This window comes from Lissotriton helveticus, chromosome 1_1 (assembly GCF_964261635.1).
Source record: "Lissotriton helveticus chromosome 1_1, aLisHel1.1, whole genome shotgun sequence".
Taxonomy (NCBI): domain Eukaryota; kingdom Metazoa; phylum Chordata; class Amphibia; order Caudata; family Salamandridae; genus Lissotriton; species Lissotriton helveticus.
The window spans coordinates 1866523372-1866546735 of NC_136057.1; the positions used below are offsets into that span (position 1 = coordinate 1866523372).

The following is a 23364-nucleotide window of genomic DNA, read 5'->3' on the forward strand; positions in this document are numbered from 1 at the left end:
CACCAGCTGTGAAGAAAAAATCAAACCAACCAGTGTCAGATTGAACAGAAACAAGGGGTTGCCATTGTCTTGTCAGGGCGTGTGAGCTAATTTTTTCGAAGCAATGTCTGCACTTGGGGGAGGGGGGGCGAGGCCCAGGGAGATCACGAGTTGCCCCGAATCACATGAGGCGTCTGGTTACTAGTGGAAGCAGGGAATAGAATGCCCACCTGCAGGATGACGGACAGACCGAGACACCGAGTTACCCTATTCTACCTGGATGTAGCTCGCCAGTCCAGCTCTTTTTGTAACAGTTTGTAAGCTTACTTTTGCTGCCCACCAGCCGTGAAGAAAAAATGAAAAAATAAAACCAGCCAGTGTCAGATTGAACAGAAACAAGCGCTCACCATTGCCTTGTCCTTCCCGTGAACTTGTGCGCCTCTGAGCTCGATCTCTTGTCTTTATGGGGCCATGTGTTTATACACATGGCCCCATAAAGATAAGAAACCTTGTACGCCAGAAGGAAAACAGGAAAGCCCGTCCAAGTGGGCCGTCTGAAAAAGCCAAAAATACACATCATAAAAAGCTCTTTTCCAATGGCTGGCCATCGTTTAGCATAAACGGTGATGCCAGCCAATGGAAAAGAGGGGTGGGGCTTAAAGCCCTTTACTGAAGCTACTCAAAAACATTAAATCTTGCCGAACGAGCTGCGCATGTGCGCAGCTACGCTAGCCAAGACCTAAAAATAGGAAAGAAAAAAAACCTGACAAAAGCAGGGTTAAAAAGCACTTGGAGCACTGAGATGAAAAGATTTGTGGCTCAGTTGACTAATGCATCCACCCCAGAAACCTGTATGTGGCATCAGGGGCACAAGTTCAAATCCTGGCTGGTTCGTTTAGCCTTTAATCCTACAATTGATTTGGGTAACAATAAACACCTGTTATTCAGCGCTAAGATACCCCAAAGGGACAACACATACTTCACAAACACATGTTGGGTTATGTCATGTTATGGTATGGGATTTTATGCTGTGAAAAGTAAGGTGAGCTAATCAAGACTAGGCAACCTTGACATTCGGCTATGCTGGCATTCAGGTGTACTCGCGGCAGACTCCTAAGAAAAACTTGGACCCCTGCACACATGTTTTGTTTACATATTAAGCACTTGCTTAATGTACCCCATGTGTAATCATCCACAAGAACAACATCTCTGTAATGGAAACGGACTCCTTCAAATATAACTCATTTGAATATCTAACATCCACCATTAAGACGACCGACAACAAAACGCTATAGTGCCATCTTCTTTACTATCCGCTGGGAAACACCCCTGCATTTGGAGAACACCTCTCTGCACTGATAACACACTGCTCACTATCGGACTTTAACAACATTAAGCTAGGTGACCTCAACCTTCATTGGAATGATGATAACTCCCTGTTCCTAATCATGAAGGAACTTCTACGCACAACAATTTTAGCCAACACGCCACAGAGCAAACACACAACAAAGGCTCAATACCAGATGCCCTAATAGCTCATAAAGAGATAGTCACTATTGTCCACATCCTTCCTGTTGACTGGTCAGACCACCACATCATTCTATTTCACATCAACGAAAAGATCCATTGCTTACCCCGCACACATTAACCCCTACACTGGGCGAGAAATCTTAGACAGATTCCCCTTACCAACCTGGAAGAAAACATAAGTTCAATCCTTCCCACCACCACATGCGTCCTATCTACAACAAAACTTACTTCACACTACAATGCAACTATGGCCCACATACTTGACCAAATAGGCCCCTTAAAACAAAAAAGAATCGGCAGCATTCCATCAAAATCCTGGTTCAACTCAGACCTAATCTCGGAAACAAGAAGACTAAGAGCTGCAGAAAGACTCTGGAGGAACAACCCATCCACAACCTACCTCGACCCACTCAAAACGGAACGCAGGAATTACAAAGAACACTTAAAAAACGAAAAAAAATATTTCTTCCAGGGGGCACTAGATAAATGCCAAAAACCACCCCAAAGAGCTCTTTAATCTCATTAGGCAACAAACGACCAAGCCCCCCTCAACCTCCGTGCAGGCTTCCAAAGACCTATGTGATAACTTTGCCAACTCCTTTAACAATAAAATCACCATGATAGAGCTCTCCCTGGACGACCACCTCGGTCTCCCCATTGAAAGCCCGCCCCATGGCAAAGTAGGGAACTACCCAACCAGGCACCCTCCTACCGAATGGAAATTGTTCAAACCCATCTCTGAAACTGAAATCATCTAAATGATTACCAGAACCTAACCCTTCATCACACTTCGAGAACCCCATCCCGGCCCAACTGGCTAAAAAGCTCAAACACACCCTAGCCCCAATCTGAACCAAGATCCGAGATAGGGTTGTAGCAGAAAAGGTGGTCTTACAGTGGTTTACCTCCTTTCTACAGAACCGCTCCCAAAGAATAAAAATTAAAAACTTCACGTCTGACCTTCTCCCCATAAGCAGAGGCGTCACCCAAGGCTCAATTCTCTCCCCATCACTGTTCAACATCTATATGGTGCCACTCACCACCATACTCAAAAAAGCCAGCATCCCCTTCCACCTATATGCAGACAATACACATATCTACCTAGAAACTTCCTCAATTGGTGACATTCGAAGACTAAACAACACTCTAAGAGAAGTCCAACAATGGCTATCACACAACCACCTGAAACTCAACCAAGATAAGACGGCAATCCTTCTCCTTGCCAACAAAGAGCAGACCCCCCTTAATCACTGAATGGCTTAAAACCATCGATGCTCTAAACTGCAATCTCAGTAAAATCACTGGGAATCATTCTGGATCCTAACTTGGACATGATCAAACATATCAAGAACACCGCAAAGAGCGCTTTCCTCAACCTAATACTTCCCAACAAAATAAAGCCCTTCATCCCTCCCAATGACCTCAAACAGGCCACACAATCCCTAGTTTTAGACAGATTGGACTACGGAAATGCAACCCTCACAGGCACGGCAAAAGCCCACTTAGCTCCCCTCCGATCAACTCTAAATGCAGCAGCCAGGATGGTCACGGGAGTAAAGAAATACGAACACATCTCTCCCGCTCTCAAGGTGCTAAAATGGCTCCCAATTGCAATGCGTGCAAGCTTCAGAACTGCCTGTCTCACACACACAGCGCTGCACACTGGCATACCTGCCTTACCTGGTATCCAAACTCAACAAGGCTGGTCAGAAAAGGAATCTCAGGAGTATAAACACTCTACTTCTCATCCCTCCATAAACTCACAAACAAAAACCATTATCATGCTCCTTCTCTGGAAATGCACCGAAAGTGTGGAATGCCATCCCAGTCCACATCCGGACAAACCTCTCCTTCATAAAATTCAAAAGCCTACCCATTGGAGTATATAATCACGTTGATAATAAAATCTTACATCACAGTCCTCTTGATGCGCCACTCTGTCCCCTCTCTCTGATCATTATTCGTCACGTATCAATGTGTTTTCTACTGCTTTTCTTTGTATTAGATTGCTACCTTTGTTCCCCCTCCCTGAATAGGATTTGTCACGAATCAATATATTACTATTGTTCCATAGTATTTTACTCTGTACTCGACTGCTACATGACTTGAGGCTGTAAAGTGCTCCGATATCTTCGGGTATGGCTAGCGCTATATAAAACCCTTAAAATAAAATAAATAAATAAATGTGTCTTGTCCTAGTCCAATCACTCCAGAGGTAATGGAGGGGTCCTTACCATCGGAGTTGAGGCTTTTTACTCCTGATGTCCTCGGGTCCAACCTACTATAAATTATAAGCAGCTGAACCCAGTACCCATTCAACACTTGACTCTCAGAAATAACGTGGTCCGAGCAGTCCAAGACTACCTCGGGGAGGGTGGATACAGGGCGGTGGACACCGGCTCCCAACTCAAAGCACATGCAATAGCAGCAATACATTATTGTCCATCCAAATACTCTTTCAGGATAAAATAACTGTTTTATTTTACCGCTATCAACACAAATGGAAATGGGACATTCACAAACTACTGCACAGTCCCCCTGTGTTTTCGTAGTCAGTTCTGTGTCCCACTCCCTCCTCCCTTAAGCAATAATGGTTAGCACCTATTCACTGAAGGCAACATCCAGGGTAAACCCCACTAGTAGTCCGAGACTCAAGAGCCCGCTCCAACTCTATTTTAAAATCAAAAGTGTACCAACGCCGAAGCACTATCTAGCAACCAATTTCCCCCGGGCCCGACTGATGGAATTCAGTCTTGCCTGCACCAAACGTTCCTAAGCGCGCCCCCTTTGCGAGGTGCAGAGAGTCTGGTTCAGGTGAATTCACTGCAAGCACCCGGGTGGGCCCGAAGATCCCAGAGTTCCTTACACACTGTCACGCACCCACAGCAACTGGAGGTTCCTCCTGGCTCCTCCTTGCAGAGTAAGTCTTTGGTCTAACCCTTGTGGGGGAGAAGGTGGTGCAAAGTTCTTGATGCTGACTCGTCATCCTGTGATAGGTGCTTAGGAGTTACTACAGGGGCCTCACTCTGCTGTCAAGGTTCTGGGTCAGGTCCCACTCCTTGCTAGTTCCAGTGACCCCCTCTGGCGTACAGGGTCACTCTATCTCTGCTGTACATGGGCAATGGCTCGATCGGCATAACAGATGCCTGCACAGCATCCCCTCCAGACACACGTGGTCACCGGTTCTTCGCCGTGCAACTGTCTAGGGCTCACTCTGCCAGGCAATCCATCAACGGCAGCCCCTCTTGGCATACGGGGTCAGCGCTCCCTCATTGCACATTTGGCACGATCAGCACAGAGATAGTAACACACCGTGGTGACCCCTCCTGGTATCCGGGGTTGCAGACTTCTCACTGCCACACACTATGTGGTCCGATCAGCACAGCGATATCCCAGGCTCACGTTACGGCTGCCCTCCTCTGGCATACAGAGGTCATTGATTTTGTCCTGCACACGGGCAATGACCTGATTGGTGCAGCGTCTGTTTCCTCATGCTCAGTGAGTCAACTCAACAGGATTGACCACTGGAGCTTGCTCTCTCAAACGTTATCCGCTTCCTCACAGGGCACACTGATCTTGGTAAGCAGGCAGGTGCTGGTGTGCCAAGCTCCTGGCCAGGTGGTCATGGACTCCCTGGGTGATGTCCCCTCACCCAGCAGGGAAACTAGCAAGCCTTGGCCTCCGTCTGGTCTCAGGTAGAAGTCTTGCAGAGCTTCACCTCCTCACAGTCCATCTGGCTGTTTAGCAGTTGCTGATTTTTAGGGTCTCAAGCTCCCATTTTCAGACATCGAATGTGATTTCGGGTCTGAACTTTTAAGTTTATGTTGGGTGTCAGCTTCTTTTTTAAGTGCCCACTCCTCTGCCTTCTCTTCCTCTTAAAAGCAGTCTGTCACAACAGGAGCAACTCCAAAGCTGATAGAACCACACCACAGGTCATGGTAGTGACAAGAGCTCACGCATGTTTGTCAGTCACAGTTATATGTGTATCAAAAGTTTAGCCCAGGGCCTCAACCCTGTGCTTTGATTCTCTTATCAGCCTCATCTCCTTTCTGAGGTGTGCCAATGCCCCTTCCCTGTGACCAATCTGAATCAAAAACCTCCATTTGAGTGTACAGGGGAAGCTTGGTTCTACCCTCCTCAATGTGTCCCACCCAGCTTACAGGAATGCAGCAATAGTCAAATCTGTCTGGGGAGATACCTCTGCCTTCTCTCCATGTTTCACCATGCAGCCCTAGGTCTCCCAAGATGGAAACTATTGGACCATTCATAGGCACACATACACCCTGTCATACGGCTTGTACCTGTCTGGTAAAACTGTGTTTGTTGGACAACATAAACGTCAGGATTGTGCCAGACTGAATCCGTGCACACTCTCAGGATATGTTGGCCTATAGTCCTGCTAGCTCACAGTGCACCGTTCTCACCCATAACCGTAGAGGGTAACTAATGTGTGTGCAACCTAAGAAGATGACAACCCTGATACCCCAAGGAAATTGTGATAACAGATCTAGAACCCTTTAGTTTGGACTTCCATGCATAACTAAAGAATTTTACAAGAAACACTCAGCAAGGCGTTTCAATATTTATTGAAAGATTGTGATTCTTGCATATAATACGTGCACTGCGATAATCAACAGATTGAAACCGATTTAGCGAAATTAGCATCGCAAGAACAGTGAAAAAGATGAACATTTCCACCAAGCTGCTAAGACAGTGAATATAATGCTGGCATATGAGTACTGTGCTGTGGTGTACTTTTGCCTAGCGCTCTCTAAGCTGTTCATGCATGGGGTGGGTATTCTGCTAAGTCCCTGCCAGGTGCACTAACTCCCTATTACCTGTGAGTAAGTGTCATCAGGCTGTCCGTCATGGTGTAGAGCTGGACATCCATCATGTCGGTAAACAGAAATCAGCTGAGAGCTGGAATTCCGGCAGGTAGTGACCTGGCAGTGTCATCTGAGTGCTCCTTTCCGTAACAAGGAATTTGTTCTGTATATGTAATAAACAGCACCCATGTGGCCATGTCGCAACCCCTGTCAGGCCGCAATTGTTTATTCTAGTTGGATAGCGTTGTCGTCTACCGGACAATAACTATGATGACATTTGCACAGTGATCTTTATCCCTTATACTAAATGTTCAAGGTGTCGTGATGATGTGCCTACGAAGTAGAAATGTAATCAATGCTGATTCATAGGATGTTATCCGGCATGGTCGCACATGTATGTCAAAAGTCATTGTGAATAAAAGAGTAGGCAACTTAAACATGAGCATGTAAATGGCAGTGTTCCTTACCAGGCCTATCGTGACCACTTGACCACCCTGTACATGTATTTTACATGTACGCACGTCACAGCGCTCTATCCTTCATGTGCTGTTTGACTCGCAGACACAACCACACCCAGTATATGCACATGAATGCATTACACAGTACTGCATTATCCCTGTATTGTACCCTTACCAGGCACATATACACCCAGCGCAGATACACCACTAGTGCCAAGAGCTGCAATCCAAATCAATCTGATGTAGGCCAAGGGGTAAGTTAAACACACCATAGCTGAACTTTGAGCGAGTGAGCCTGTAGGCCTCACTTCAGTGGCACAGGTTAAAAAGGACCTTTTCACTCTTGCTGATCACTACACGGTATGCTGCCACCAACGCACCTGTACTGATAAACTCCTGATAAAGGCTATAGCCTATCACCACTAAGAAGGCAGTTTTTGGGCACCCCTCCTAGTCCAGCAAGATTGCAATCCGTGAGACAGACCTATGTCATGGCGCACACCCTTGATCCGTGTTTGTATATGATAAGCAAAATCACTATTGGGGGTCAGACATCCGTATAGTTGGGGCACTCAGAGTAGGGGTGCATATCTGTTACCATGCAGAGGAATTTCCGTCCCAATAGGGGAAATGCTTGCTATAAGCCTAATCACTGGCAGTCACTTGAAGTAGCATTCCAACACATCGTTCCTTTGCCCACCATGCAACCTTAGATGAGACCCAGCCGCATGCAAATCAGTCATCTTCCTGCTCCAAAAAGAACAGTCCAGCCTAAATTGCCAAGCAAGGTCCTCTCTAAACCTGAACCCAAGCAACCCATGACCCACTCCATAGTGTGGAGAAGTGTGGCTCAGGGGTTAGAGGCAGCAGACCCGGAAACTGAGATTGGTCCTGGACCAGGGTTCAATTCCCCGCCTCGGCGGGTCTTGGGCTAGAAATTCCACGGACTCGATAATTCTCGCCCCGGTGCCTCCTCGACTCATGGGTTCACACTCTGCGACTCTGGGCAATAGCTTGCTTAATCTCCACAACGGCCCCTCGCGGCGGGATGCCTGACCGTAATTTGTGCTTGTTCTCTTCTCTTTCTCCCCGTTTTGCCTGTTTTTACCGTAATTTGTGCTTGTCTTCTTTTTCCCCGTAATTTGGGCCTGTTTCTGTGACTTTGTATTTCTGTGCCACGCCTTCCCGTTTCCCGCCGCCCTCGCCGCTCTCCCTCCCCGCTTCCCGCCACCGCCAGTTACCCCGCCCCTTTCTCTTTTGTTCCCTCCCCGCTCCCGCCTCCCAGCTGCTCCGCCCACCCGCGCACTTGGCCTTATATGGCGACCGTGCGACACAGGTGAGTGTGACCCACTTGTGGGACACCCCCCGCGCCGCACGGCCACCAGCTGCTGCGTGTGCCCCTCTGCCCCGTTGTGCCTGACTGCCGAGCCGCCGGCCGCCTTGCGTCTCCCTGTGCGCTCGGCTCCAGCTGCTCTGCCGGAATCTGTGCTTGTTTTCTTTTCCCCCTAAGCGTTGCCTGTTTTCACCGTAATTTGTGCTTGTTTATTTTTCCCCGTTTAGTCTGTTCTTGCCGTAATTTGTGCTTGTTCTCTTCTCTTTCTCCCCGTTTTGCCTGTTTTTACCGTAATTTGTGCTTGTCTTCTTTTTCCCCGTAATTTGGGCCTGTTTCTGTGACTTTGTATTTCTGTGCCACGCCTTCCCGTTTCCCGCCGCCCTCGCCGCTCTCCCTCCCCGCTTCCCGCCACCGCCAGTTACCCCGCCCCTTTCTCTTTTGTTCCCTCCCCGCTCCCGCCTCCCAGCTGCTCCGCCCACCCGCGCACTTCGCCTTATATGGCGACCGTGCGAACGCGCAGCGGTCACGCGCAGCGGGCGCGCCGATTGTGCGCCGAAGGCGCGCCAAAGGTAAGCCCGTCTGCGCCCGTCCGCGCCTGGACCGCGCCCAGTGCCAGAACCCCTGGTCCCCACCGACGGAAGCCGACCCGACGAACCTACAACGCCGCGGACCTCCTCGCACTCAACGCCGGCCGCACCCCAGGATGTCACCAAGCCGCCCCGAAGCACACCCACGGACCCTTCAGCTGCCACGCCTGCAGGTTCACCTGCATCCGGACCTGCCCTGCACCAGCACTCGCCAAGCCGAACATCAGCAGCAACCACCTCAAGTGCTTCCTGCTCAACACCCGCTCCGTCCACAGACACGCCGTAGAACTCTGGAACCTCCTCGACACCACCGCCCCTGACGTTGCCTTCCTCACCGAGACCTGGATGAACGCCTCCTCAGCCCCAGACATCGCCATCGCCATCCCGGAGGGCTACAAGATCATCCGAAGAGACCGCGACAACCAGACGGGAGGAGGCATCGCCATCATCCACAGAGACACCATCCGCATCACGACCAACACCGACGACACCCTAACCACCGCTGAACACCTGCATTTCCAGATCCACACCGACCCGAAGACCACCCTCAGAGGCACCCTGATCTACCGACCTCCGGGACCACGCACACGATTCAGCGAGGACATCACCGACTTCGTCAGCCCGCATGCCCTCCCCTCCGCCGACTACATCCTCCTGGGGGACCTCAACTTCCACCTGGAGAACAACAGCGACCGCAACACCATCAGCCTGCTCGACAACCTCGCCAACCTCGGACTCAAGCAACTGGTGACCTCCCCCACCCACCTCGCCGGACACACACTCGACGCAGTCTTCTCATCCAGCAAAGACGTCACCTTCAGCCACGCAACAGGACTCCACTGGACGGACCACAGCTGCGTCCACTTCACCTTCAAAAGAACGACGATCCACCACCACCAGCAACAGGCTGCCCGAAGAAGCTGGAACAAGATCACAGCCGACCAGCTCACCGCTTCCCTGAGCCAGCACCCTCCCGCCAGCTCAGCGAACCCCAGCCAGGCCGCTGACAACCTCACGAGGTGGATCAACAACTGCGCAGACGAACTCGCCCCTCTGAGAACCCCACCCAGCGGACCCTGCAGCAGAAAAACACCATGGTTCACCGAAGAACTCAAGAGCTCCAAGAAGAACTGTCGAGCCCTCGAGAAAGCCTGGAGAAGGGAACCAACCACGGACAACATGACCACCCTCAAGCACGCCACCCGGAAACACCACCAACTGATCCGCGCCACCAAGAAAAATACCTACAAGGACCGGCTGGACAACAACGCACACAACTGCAAGGAACTCTTCAACATCGTGAAAGAGCTCTCCAACCCGAACGCCGCTAACAACGACATCACCCCGTCGCAAGACCTCTGCAACTCCCTCGCGTCCTACTTCCACAACAAGATCGCGGACATACACAACAGCTTCAGCAACCAACCAACGGAAGCCACAACCGCAACAACGCCACCCACCACCACCCTCCGCACCTGGACTCCGATCAGCACCGAAGACACCATCCGCACAATGAACTCCATCCACTCCGGATCGCCGACCGACCCCTGCCCTCACCACGTCTTCAACAAGGCCGACGCTGTCATCGCACCCCACCTGCGGGACATCATCAACACCTCCTTCAGCACCGCCACCTTCCCGGAGAGCTGGAAGCACGCCGAACTCAGCGCCCTTCTCAAGAAACCCACAGCAGACCCCACCGACCTCAAGAACTACCGTCCCATCTCGCTCCTCCCGTTCCCGGCCAAAGTCATCGAGAAGACCGTCAACAAACAACTGGCCGCCTTCCTCGAGACGAATGGATCCCTCGACCCCTCACAGTCTGGCTTCCGAGCGAACCACAGCACCGAGACCGCCCTCATCGCCGCCACCGATGACCTTCGAACTCTGATGGACAACGGGGAAACAGCGGCCCTCATCCTCCTGGACCTCTCCGCGGCTTTCGACACAGTCTGCCACCGCACCCTAGTACAGCGCCTCGGCAACATCGGAATCCAGGACAAGGCACTGGAATGGATCACCTCCTTCCTCGACGGAAGAACACAGAGAGTCCGTCTACCACCGTACAAGTCAGAGGCCACCGAAGTCATCTGCGGCGTACCCCAGGGATCCTCGCTGAGCCCAACCCTCTTCAATGTCTACATGAGCCCCCTCGCGACCATCGCACGCCAACACAACCTGAACATCATCTCCTACGCCGACGACACCCAGCTGATCCTCTCCCTGACCAACGACCCCGACGCCGCCAGAGCCAACCTGCACGAAGGGATGAGAGAGGTTGCCGAATGGATGACGACCAGCCGCCTGAAACTGAACGCAGACAAGACGGAGGTCCTCATCCTGGGCTCCTCGCCCTCCGCCTGGGACGACTCCTGGTGGCCCCCCGCCCTGGGCACCGCACCCACACCGACGGACCACGCACGCAACCTGGGCTTCATCCTGGACTCCTCCCTCTCCATGACCAGACAAGTCAACGCCGTCTCCTCGTCATGCTTCAACATCCTGCGCATGCTACGGAAGATCTTCCGGTGGATCCCCACCGAGACCAGGAAGACTGTCACCCAGGCCCTCGTCACTAGCCGACTGGACTACGGCAACGCCCTCTACGCCGGAACCACCGCCAAGCTCCAGAAGAGACTCCAGCGGATCCAGAACGCCTCAGCCAGACTCATCCTCGACATCCCACGAAACAGCCACATCTCCGGACACCTGAGAGACCTGCACTGGCTCCCGGTCAACAAGAGGATCACCTTCCGCCTCCTCACCCACGCGCACAAAGCCCTACACGACCAAGGCCCGAGCTACCTCAACAACAGGATCAACTTCTACACTCCCACGCGCCCCCTCAGATCAACCAGCCACGCCCTCGCCGCCGTCCCCCGCATCCGAAGAGCGACAACAGGAGGAAGGTCCTTCTCCCACCTGGCTGCAAAGACCTGGAACTCACTCCCGTCCGACCTGCGCCTGACCCAAGACCACCTCTCCTTCAGGAAGAAGCTCAAGACCTGGCTGTTCGAGCAGTAACGGCACCCCCCCCCTCCCAGCGCCTTGAGACCCTACGGGTGAGTAGTGCGCTATACAAATGACTTGATTGATTGATTGATTGATTGACTTTCACCTTGTGGATACCCTGCTATCTCACAGGGAAATACCAGGAAGGGTTCCCTAAGCAAGCGCCGGGAAACCCACTGCGGGTAGCTGTGCGCTATATAAGCTCAACTACATTTACATGACCCGTTTTAACCTGATTGGGTCTCTTAAGTCGGGTGTAGCTTGGTTAGCAAAGTCTGGGTCCTTCTCCGATAGGAATAATCCAGCCCGAACTGCCAAGCCAGGCCCACTATGAACTGAAACCCAAGCAATAGAAGACTGGTTTTGGTGTGATTGGGGCTCTTGAGGCTAGGATAGCTTGGTTCCAGTGGCACAGTGTGCCAGCGACACACATCTCAGTTTACTGAGGTCCACTTAGGGTGTTACATCAAACACATAAAAGGTTTTGAAATGAATGTTTACATCAAGTCTAACCACTTGTAGGCAAACTATTGCCAATTATTGCAACATTGCTTTCATCATTTTTTGTGTGTTCGATGTAACGCCCTAAGTAGACATGGTTATGCCCAGATGTGGGTCCCTTGCTCACTGGGCCACTGGAGCCAAGTTACACCTGACTAAAGAGACCTAATCAGGACAAAACTGGTCTTGGGTTACTTGCGTTCTGGTTCAGAAAGGACCTGGCTTGACCGGTATTATATAGCAGGACAAAGACGGGTTGCATATGGCTGGGCCTGATCTGAGATGGCACGGTGGGCAAAAGAACAGTGGGTTGTAATGCTACCCTGAATGATTGCCAGTGGTTAGACTTATTGCAAGCATCCTTCTCAACATTTGTGTGTTTGATGGGACTCCCTAAGTGGCCAAGGATATGCCCAAATATGGGTCCCTTGCCTTAGGATCCTAGCTATACCTCGCTGACGAGATCAAAACTGGTTTCGGGCTGCCTGCGTTCCCCTCTGGAGTGGGGCCTGCCTGGCATTTTCAGATAGACTTATTCCCATGTTGAGCAGGTCCAGCTGCAGGATGGTAGTGGTCTTAGTCTAGAGTAGCATAGTGGGAGAAAAGCGATGGGTGAAGATGCTCCCCCGATCGACCGTCAGTAGTTAAAATATTTGCAAACTTTCATCCCATCACCTTTTGTGTAATTCTTGTCCTAGTCACCACAATCTGAACCTATTAAAATTGAGAGCTGGTATGCTAACTTTGCTTTCTTTGTGGCGCAAGATTAAAAAGAGGGTCTAATGCAGTTGTCTCCAACCGGTTCAATAACGAGTTACTTTTGTTCCACGAAAATCATACTGAGCTACCAAAAGTATTAGTGTGGTAGACATAAGACAAGAGTACATTAGTGCAAGATTACCAGTAGTGATCACCCCCGTACAAGATTGCCAGCAGTAAAAAAGACTTAGTCAGTTTGGAATACCTCTACAAGGGTAATGCATAACCGCCACAGCTGTAATGCACCCTAGCACAAAGGGAATAATGTTAGTAAAAAGTCTCCAAATGCTGCATGATTTATGATTCAAATATCAGCTTTAAATATATTTTTGAAACTATGGGTTCTGACAATACACACGTTTTCATCTCATGTACACACTTTTCAATTTTGACATACACATATTGATTCGACCAAGCAAAAGGTTCTAATTTGGTAGGCTGGGCTGCACACAGGAGAGCTACTCTCAGGTAGTTGGAGAGCTACCAGTAGCTTACGAGCTGCTGGTTGGAGAAGTCTGGTCTAGTGTTTACATGTTGTATTAGTTGACATGTTTTTGTGGTCCATTTATACAGGTGTCTTGGTCAGGAATGTTGGCATTAAGTCTTCGTGTTTGTAAAAATGGTTAGATGCCTCCATAATATGCAGGCTAAAGGATTTAGACCATATTTATTCAACCATATGGCATCTTAGATGTTCTAATGCCATATTTTATTCAAGTTAAAATGATTTGCCTATTTTGTTCAGCAAGCCAGGAGGACCCAACAGGGTTCGGTATTTATAAAAACCTTTCCTGTTAGGTTGAAGACATCCTTGCTGTCTCATTTAGAAGAAGTCAAGCAAGAGGGCTTCATTTCTCATCATTCATCTTCACAAGGAAGTGACATCACTGGTTTTCCCACCCACCTTACCCTGCGCTCCTTCGAAGACCTATTTATTAGCAGCTGCAGTGCTGACTGGCAGTGGTTGCAAACTATTTGTGCCTGTTTGCACCTGGATCACAACCAATGCCAGGCACCCTGGTTCACTCCCACTCACCAATACCCTGTTGTGCTTCTCTATGCTGTTGACCCTGGCTGCCACTCGCTGCATTAGTGCCATACCGCACCACAGAACACACAAGGAGCATTCACTTGCACCCCTTGCAAGTTCTCAGGCACTCTCCCACACCCTACAACCAATACTCGCACTCCAACAGCACCCTGCTGACTCACACTCACACAGAACAAACACTGCCCTGCCAAACGGCACACTTACATGCTCCACAACACCCTTTCTCTCACCAAACAGGCCACAGAGATATGGGAACAACTTCGACCCTCAACCGGACCCCATTACTGTTAAAACTCAACTTCCCATCACAACCGATTAGCGAGTCCTGACCTCATGGCCTGCTGTCACCACTGTCAAAATCACTGCCACTATGAAGACCATCCACTCAGGGGCTCCATCTGACCCTGTCCCCCACCACACCTTCACCAAAGTACTACCAATCAGTGAAGCACTAACACCCATCTTTAATGCCTCCATCAACTCAGCCCCATTCCCAGACACCTGAAAACATGCCGTCATTCCCCTGCTCAAGAAACCATCCACTGACCCAGGCACACTTTCCAACTACAAACCCATCTACCTCTTACCATACCTGGCAAAGGTCTTAGAGAAACTAATCAACTGATGCTTCACTGACCAATGGAGCAACTACCACCTCCTCTATGCCACAAAGTCTGGATTCAGGCCCAACCACAGTATAAACAAAACACTACGGTAGGGGGGGACCTAGGGGAAGTTTATAGACCTGGCTCTGGATACAATCCCCAACAAGCATATCAACAACAAAAGGTACCAGAGGGTCTCGGGGAGTGTGCCCAAAAGAAACAGAGAGCCAACCTTTCCCAGCAGACCAAAGTGATACAACACAGAAAATTCTCAACAGGATGAGGAGAGTACCCATCAGTCACCATACGGATCCGCCCTTCATCATTTGGGATTTTATCCGTACCACCCGTCTGAGAAGCTCGGAGCCACACTGTGAGGTCAACCCGGTGGTAAGGGGGTTCCTCAAAGGAGAATGGCAGTGACAGTGTGGTAGACCACTCGATATAGGTAAGTGGCCCTGGATGTGGGACTGGGGTGTGCAGTGCTAGAAAAGGTGATAAAGTGAAAGAAACCCATAAAGTGTGTGTTTAAAATTGGTTTGAATAGGCACTTGAAAGAAAGTTTATTCCGTATTTGCCTAACATACCAAAAGTATAAAAACAATATAACCTAAGGCCTTCTCATTAGGTAGACTGCTCTAGGTCAAAGTAGGTCGACTAGTTTCTGCAATAATGGGACTATAGTTCCCTTGCATTCTTCAGGACCAATATAAATAAAAACTACTGCACCAAGTGAATTAAAAATAGTAGGTGAAAGATGACACCAGGGTAACAGTGCAAGTGCTAATAAGTCACCTGAACGCTCCCGGTGCCCTTACAGTCTGTGTTGATCACTAAGGAGAAAAAAGGTGGGTTAGGTATGGTTAACAGTATAAACTGGGCTGACCAGAAAGTCCAATTTATGTGGATCAATTCTTGCATCACATTAACTATGTTGACATATAGGCAATAAATGATCAAATGACCAGAATTAGAATTTATTCGGAAAGACAATTTCATAAGCCGAATATATCGTCGTCCTTACCTAGATCTGTAAGGATGACTAGCCTCACCCCACCTGGCAGCGGCTCAGGGGAAAGATGAAGCACCGCTCTATAAAACATGCAAGGAACACGTAAAAAACACACAACACACACACCAGACATAAAGCATTTCCTCTGAAAGATTGCCGACAAAAAGTGGTATCTGTATCTCTATCTCATGGATATTTATAGTATCCATCATTCGCGGAGCCAGGACTGTGTTTGAAGGCTGCTGTCGTTTTTTAGAAAAACGCGGCTCTGCGCGTGTAAGGGCAGCAAGCGCGAGATCTGAGCTCAGTTTCAGAGTTAAGTAACATAAAATGAAGTAAAGGGAAAGAACGCGGAAAAGCGCGTGGAACAGCGACATGCTTCTCCTACCTCTCCGTCGGTACTCCGTGCCGGCGTCCTGGCCGACTGGGGAGGTGACGAGAGGCGGGGTGGCGGAAGTATATAAGCCGCGCTCCTATCGGTCGCCAGGTCACATGGGGCGACTAGCGGACCTATAAGCATCTAGCAGAGTTGGACGGGCCCTCTCTTCTCATTGGCTGATGCAGCATAAATCGTGAGCGTACATTGGCCAAACCCGCGTGAAATAGTCATGGTAACGCGGGTCCGCACCAAATGTAAACACAACTCGAGCCGGATCCCACAGGGAGGGTGAACTACAAAACGTCATAGAGATAGTCTAATATCTTTCAAAAGAAGATGAATGAATTAGTTTTTTGTGACTGTCGCCTAGTCAGGCGTCCACGGAGGAATTAGACACGATGGTTACTGCGGTTAAATCTAACCGTAGGTGCATCTAATGAGGCATAAGAGATACCTAACATTACTGTTTTTAGTGAAATAACCTAGACACAGTGATCCATACATATTGCTAGGATCAGTATGGTCTGGTCCTGTTTATGGGGACTGCATCCCAAATAGGGTCACGTGGTGATCAGGATGGACAAAATCAGCCACGAGCTGTGGCTTAGCCAAACTGGCTACATTTAAAAGGGAGAGAGATAGAGTGACGACAAACTTATCATTCGTCATTGCAAGCCAATAATGCGGGTTGGAACAAAGGGCCCTACACTATTATTATGGGCAGAGTCAAAAAGAGGACCAAGGGATATCATCGTTCAGACCCCCTCTGTGTGTCTTCAATCTCAGCACCCACCTTTGCTCTTTTATCAGGAGGTACCTTGTCACATCAGCTGTATGTTTCGGAATAAATGGTTGCTCCAAAATTGTCCATTGGAAATCCGTGGCTGAGTGCTTAGCTTCAAGAAAGTGAGCAGTTAACTTAGTGGCTTGTCTGGCACACCTGATGGTGCTTTTGTGTTCAGATATGCGTATGCGGACCTTACGGGTAGTCATGCCCACATACCTGTAGCCACATGGACAAGTAATCAAGTAGATCACATGATCACTGCTGCAACTCGTAAATTTGATTGGTTTCCACGGTCTGGCCGTGCCAATATCTATCTCCTGTGATTTACTGGTTTGTGCACAAGCCTGGCAATTCCCGCAAGGATGATGCCCCTGGACGGGCGGAAGGTTCCAAAGTGACCCTACCGGCCTTGGTGGTTCTTCATGTGGCCTCGTGTGTACCAATCTGTCTCTGAGATTTGGGCCTCTCTTAAAAGACACCAAAGGACGAGCGAGTGTAAGGCTACCAGAGTTTAGGATAGGCCAGTGTTTCTTAACCAAGCTTTGAATGTTGTTAGAAAGACTCCCAAAAGTCTGGACAAAGGTGAGGCGTTCTAACTCGGGCTTTGGAGGTCTGGGCTCCAACAATGCCTCACGATTATTATTCATCGCCCTTTTCAAAGACCTCTTCACAAGTTTAGGGGGGTATTTCCGAGCCACCAGTTGCATACTCAAGTCCTTTGCATGTTGTTTGAAGGCTGTTGTCGTGGAACAGTTCCTCTGAACCCGTAAAAATTGGCTGAAGGGTAGACTCTCTCTCAATGCTTTTGGATGATTGCTATTAAATAGCAGCAGAGAGTTCCTTGCGGTGGGTTTCCTGTAGAGCTCTGAACGTAGTCCTTCCGGGCCAGCAGAGATCAATAAATCTAGGAACGCCAGTTGGTGGTGCCCGATTTCGATGGTGAATTTAAGATAGTTGTTTCTTCCATTCAACCACTCCAGAAATTCAAGGCAACTCGCACTTGACCCTCTCCACACCACAAAAATGTCGTCGATATACCTTTTCCAGGTCATTAGGTTATCGACGAAAGGATTCTCATTGTTCAACACGTGACTCTGTTCGAAAGAATGAACATATAGGTTAGCCAGGCTGGGGGCATAAACGCTCCCCATGCTGGTCCCCGATATTTGCAAGTACACCTGTTCTTCAAATTGGAAGAAGTTCTGTTTCATGGCCATGGTGGCACAAGCCATTATGAATCTAACGGGAGTAATGCTGTCCAATTCCCTGGATTCTAAGAGTTGGTGCACTACGTCCAACGTCTCATCCTGAGGGATGGAGGTATATAGTGCCTCCACGTCAAAAGACACTAGGAGGTCCCTCTCTGTGTCGAATTCAATGGCAGGTAGTAGCCTCAATAGGTCGGTGGTGTCCTTGAGATAAGTGGGCATCTCCAGTACCAGAGGTTTCAGGAAGTGGTCCACGAAGGTGGAAAGGGGTTCCAAGGCTGATCCTATCCCCGAGATTATGGGGCGCCCAGGGGGCGGTCGTTGCTCTTTATGAACCTTAGGTAAGGTATAAAAGTAGGGCATTTTAGGGAATTCCGTGCACAAGTAACGGGCTTCAGCTGGTGTGATCCATCCCTCAGACGAAGCTTCTTCAACCATGATTTTGATGTCCCGTTTCAAGCCTTCTGTAGGATCATGATTCACAGGAGAGTAGGCATGCCGGGCACTCAATTGTCTCAAGCACTCAGCTCGGTAGACCTCAGTGTCCAAAAGGACGATTGAGCCGCCTTTATCCGCTGGCTTTATAGTTAACTCTTTATTTTCTGTCAGAGATTTCAATGCCAAGTGATGTGACTTAGGCAAATTCTGGAAAGTCTTATGCTTGGTGCTGAAGAGCTCATCCAACTCCTTCTCTACTGCTTGTTCATAGGCTAACACCTGTGGAGGCATCAGATGAGTGGGGGGAGTGAAGGTTGACCACAGTATAGACACAGCACTCATTGCCACCACAGTCGACATTCGCATGATCCTTGACAGAGGAGACACTGCAGCCCTCATTCTTCTGGACCTTCCTGCAGCATTTGGCATTGTCTCACACCTCCTCCTCATCAGACGCTTACATGAGATTGGCATCCAAGGACCCTTACTTTGCTGGATCTGCTCCTTTTTTTTTTATATAGCACGATTTTATTGCAAGTTTACATGTTAACAATAGAACAATGCCTTGCTCGTCATTAAAACCAAAACCCATTATATCGCTATCTCCCTAAGATCCCGGAATTAAGTCTGGCTCCATAACTTTCCCAATACTACGGGTCATCCCTTGAGGTTCATCTATTCGATAAGCCATCGTAGTCCCACCATTGTTTCCGAATTCTATCGAATTTGCGTGGGCATCCCCAAGCTTCATAAATGGTTTCCTCTAATTTACCACACCAATCCATGCCCAGAGTCAATGCCTTTATCGAAGGGGCCGTTGGAGAAGTCCTACCTCGGGCAATGTTCAGTTTGGCTATTAACGTGCCCACCCCCACCAGTATTCTGTCCCCCCTGGATCCTCCCATATCATAAAGCATACCAAGCAGAGCAATTCTGGGGTCAGCAGCCACAGTCTCACCCACCACAGCAGACAACACAGCAAAAATTGCACTCCTGAATCACTGGCCATTGCCAGAAAATATAGAAAAACTCCCCCAGAGTGTTGTTGCACCTATAGCACTCTGGAGAAGTGATGAGACCTGTTTTTTGCATACGGAGGGAAGTCATGTAGGCTTGGTGTAAATACTTAAACTGTATAAAGTGGAGTCTAGCAGAGATCGCTAAAGTATGATGGGCCATACAGGCATCTCTCCAATCTGCTATGTGTATCTGTGGTGTCCCTCGAGTTCATGGCTCAGCCCCACTCTCTTCAATGCATACATGATCCCTTTGGCTTATGATATCCGGGCACACAACATCAACATCCTCTCCTATGCAGATGACACACAACATCTACTCTCCCTCTCATCCTCTCATACAAGACCGCCAGCACAAGAAACCAGTTCACCGCCTGGGTGACTGAAGTCGCTAACTGGATGAAAGCCAACTGCCTCAAGCTCAGAACAGACAAGAGAGAAGTAGTGATCTTCTGCAAGAACTCTTCACCATGGGACTCCATCTGGTAGCCAGCAGAACTCAGACCCACACCCTAACCCACGCCAGTAACCTTGGATTAATCATTGGCAGCAAACTGGACATGACTGTACTAGTCAATGCCATGACTGCATCCTGCTTCGACACCCTTAAGATGCTGAGGAAGATCCTCAAATGGCCCTCAAGCAACACTAAAAAAAAAACCTGTCACTCGTGTCCTATTTACCAGCAGGTTGGACCATGGGAACACTCCATACCGGGATCACCAAGCAACAGACTAGAAGACTACAGACCATCCAGAACTAGGCAGCCAGACTCCTCCTCAACCTCCCACGCAGATCTCACATTACACCACACCTCCGTGAACTACACTGGCTTCCAATAAACAAAAGCATTCAATTTAAACTCCTCACACACACACTCAAGGCACTCCACAACTCGGACCCCACCTACTTGAACAGTCATATCTCCTTTCCCTAACCAAGCAGGTAATCGTGCACTTTACAGATACACATAACATTTACATGCATTTCATAAAAATATGCGTATAGATGACTACAGTCTCTCAGTCTAATTCCATACCTCTCACTCCCCCATGATATTATTACAGGTAGTTTGCTGATTTTATTAAACTCTGTAAGCTTCTGAGGCGTAGACTATTCTGGGCCATCCATAGACCCTGAGGAAAATCTGCAACTCTTGGGTAGAATTAATCTCTCTGAAATATACAAGACTACCACTTGATAGTCTACCAGTGCCTTCAGAAGTAACAGTTCTATTACCCTTGCAGTTTGACCAATGGATCAGACTGCTCCGAGGCTGTTTTTGCGATAGTCCATTTTTACTTCATCCTGCTATCTTAATATTTATGGTACCACTAGACACTTGACTTAAGCATCTGGGAAAGATCCAACCTAGATTGTAGAAAGAATATTACATATTTTAACACCGGTTCTTCAGTAAAGGCATCTTTTTCAGAATCTCATGCACCCGGTCCTTTCTGCACAGAGATTGACTGGAAAAATAGAGGGCCTGATTAACTGTGTGAAAACTTCACTGATGTCTATTAAGTACCAATTCCTTCCTTGTACTGTTCAGTTTTTTTGTGATGTATACGTATAGTTTTCCACATGTAAGATGGTTACATAGTGATGTCATCACGCACCTCCCTGCGACTTGTAGATGCAGTTGGCTGTCACTAAAAAAGGAAAGTTGTGCCATGTGTTAAACAAGAGACCTATACATTTGAATGAAAATGCTGTAGTCAAAAAGGACACTGACAATGTGCATGTCATAGACACAGTTATGTAACCTCACCTAGTGCAGGTCCAAAATAATGGAACCAACTAGATGTTTCTGAACTGACACCCAAGTGACCACTTTATAATGACCTAGAAGAATGGAGTGGGTGAACCTGGCAAATGCATAAGGGTGTGGCAGGTGCTCCAGTGGACCTGTATATAAAAATTCACATAGGATCAGTACAACCTTAATCCATTTGAACAAGAACATGTTCCCATTATTCTGTCTTCGTATGTAACGTGTTAATATATTGCATATATTTCTTTAAATCTAATGTTTAGCATATTGTGTGTATGTCTCAGAACTAGTGCTGAGAATTATATTTTGAAGGGCAGTGTTTTTCGTGGGGTATTTAAAATACAAATTAGATACAATTAATTAGCAGAATGGCAATCTCCAGATATACCTTGTTACACTTAAAGAACAAGTGATCAAACCCCAAGCTTCTATGGAAGAACGCCAGGTGGGAGCTTTAGGTAATGGCTCCCTTAGCTGAGCTAAGCGAGGTAAAACCAGGAGTGCAGAATTTACCCCAACTTCAAAACCCTAAAACATAGAGAAATATTTTCAGCAGTTCAATGTCATGCGGTCGAAATAATTAAAAATGCAACATTGTTTTTACAGTGGCGATTTTTGGCAGCGGCTTCCCATTGCATTATACACACTGGAATAATTTAAGATAAGACCGAGTTTGTTGAGGAGTGATTCGTTGGTGGAAAAACTTTGTCGAAATGGTTAATTGTTTTACTTGGTTCCTCTTTTTCCTTTCACTCAGTTTATCTGTGACTCTAAGGCACATGCAGCAGAGTATTGGGTCTGTTCAGCAGGTATGGCAATAAAGAAAGTACCCTAAGTTGCCATGCTGTTTGAGGCAGATCATGAATATCAAGATCTTTAATGATTTAAGTGAAAGGAGCGTCTTCTCAGTATCCCCAATTATATCAGTCCATACTTAGCATATGTCCGTAGAATAATCGACAGGCCAGGTTCCAGTTGTAATGAACCTTTTTTCAGTTTAATTCCAGCAATCTTAAAAAGACAGTATCATGTTCAATATAAAACGATCTTGACAGCCTACGCGTTTCATCCTGTGCTGGACGTCATCCGGGCTAGATTTAAATTCTGCATTTGATTGTTCCTTGATATGATAACACGTCTTCCTCTGATAGGTTTAACTCATACATTTTGATTTCTAACTCATAAATTTTGATTTCTAATTCGTTACATTGTCCGTATTTATGTTGATTCCCATATTGTTTTACTTAATCTCCATTCTTCACTGTATTTGATTCCAATGTGGCAGTATATATTTTTCCACATGACACTTAATAATCTTCTTATGAGAATATACTTCTACAGAACTTTCTTTATCCTGAATATGTGCTCTTCCAGTCAAAATCCTTATTATTCTTTGCAATCATTAGAACGCAACTGCCACAAAGCGCTCATGTCCACGAACAGCCAGTCCGATAAATCCCGCTGTGGCATGAGCAGTTGCGGACTAATGATTGCAAAGAATAATAGGGATTTGGATTGGAAGATCACCTATTCAGGATAAAAGAAAGTTCTGTAGAAGTATATTCTCATAAGATTATTAAGTGGTGTGTGGAAAAATATATACTGCCTCATTGGAATCAAATACAGTGAGGAATAGAGATGAAGTAAAAAAATGTGGGAATCAACATAAACACGGACAATTTAACAAATTAGAAATCAAAATGTATGAGTCAAAACTATCGGAGGAAGACGTGTTATCATATCAAGGACCAACCAAATGCAGAATTTAAATCTAGCCCTGATGACGTCAGCACAGGACGAAACTCTTAGGCTGTCAAGATCGTTTTATATTGAACAGGATACTGTCTTTTTGAGATTGCTGGAATAAACTGAAAAATGTTCATTACAATTGGAACCTGGCCTGTCGATTGTGCTTTGGACATATGTTAATTATGGACTGATATAATTGGGGATACTGAGAAAACGCTCCTTTCACTTAATTCATTATTTGTCTTTTGAATTAGTGGCCTGAAGCGGTGGACCACTGAGAGTAGAGCGTCAACACAAACTACTTTAATAATTGAAATTGTGACTAGTGCACACGTGGTGTATGCCCTCATCGCTTAT

The 23364-nt window shown here is 47.9% G+C and overlaps 1 protein-coding gene across 2 annotated transcripts in view; it reads left to right on the forward strand.

The window, feature by feature from the left end:
• ZBTB37 (zinc finger and BTB domain containing 37) overlaps nucleotides 1-23364 on the forward strand; it is a 119716-nt gene that overhangs the window by 90676 nt on the left and 5676 nt on the right. The gene's annotated exons all lie outside the window — the stretch shown is intronic.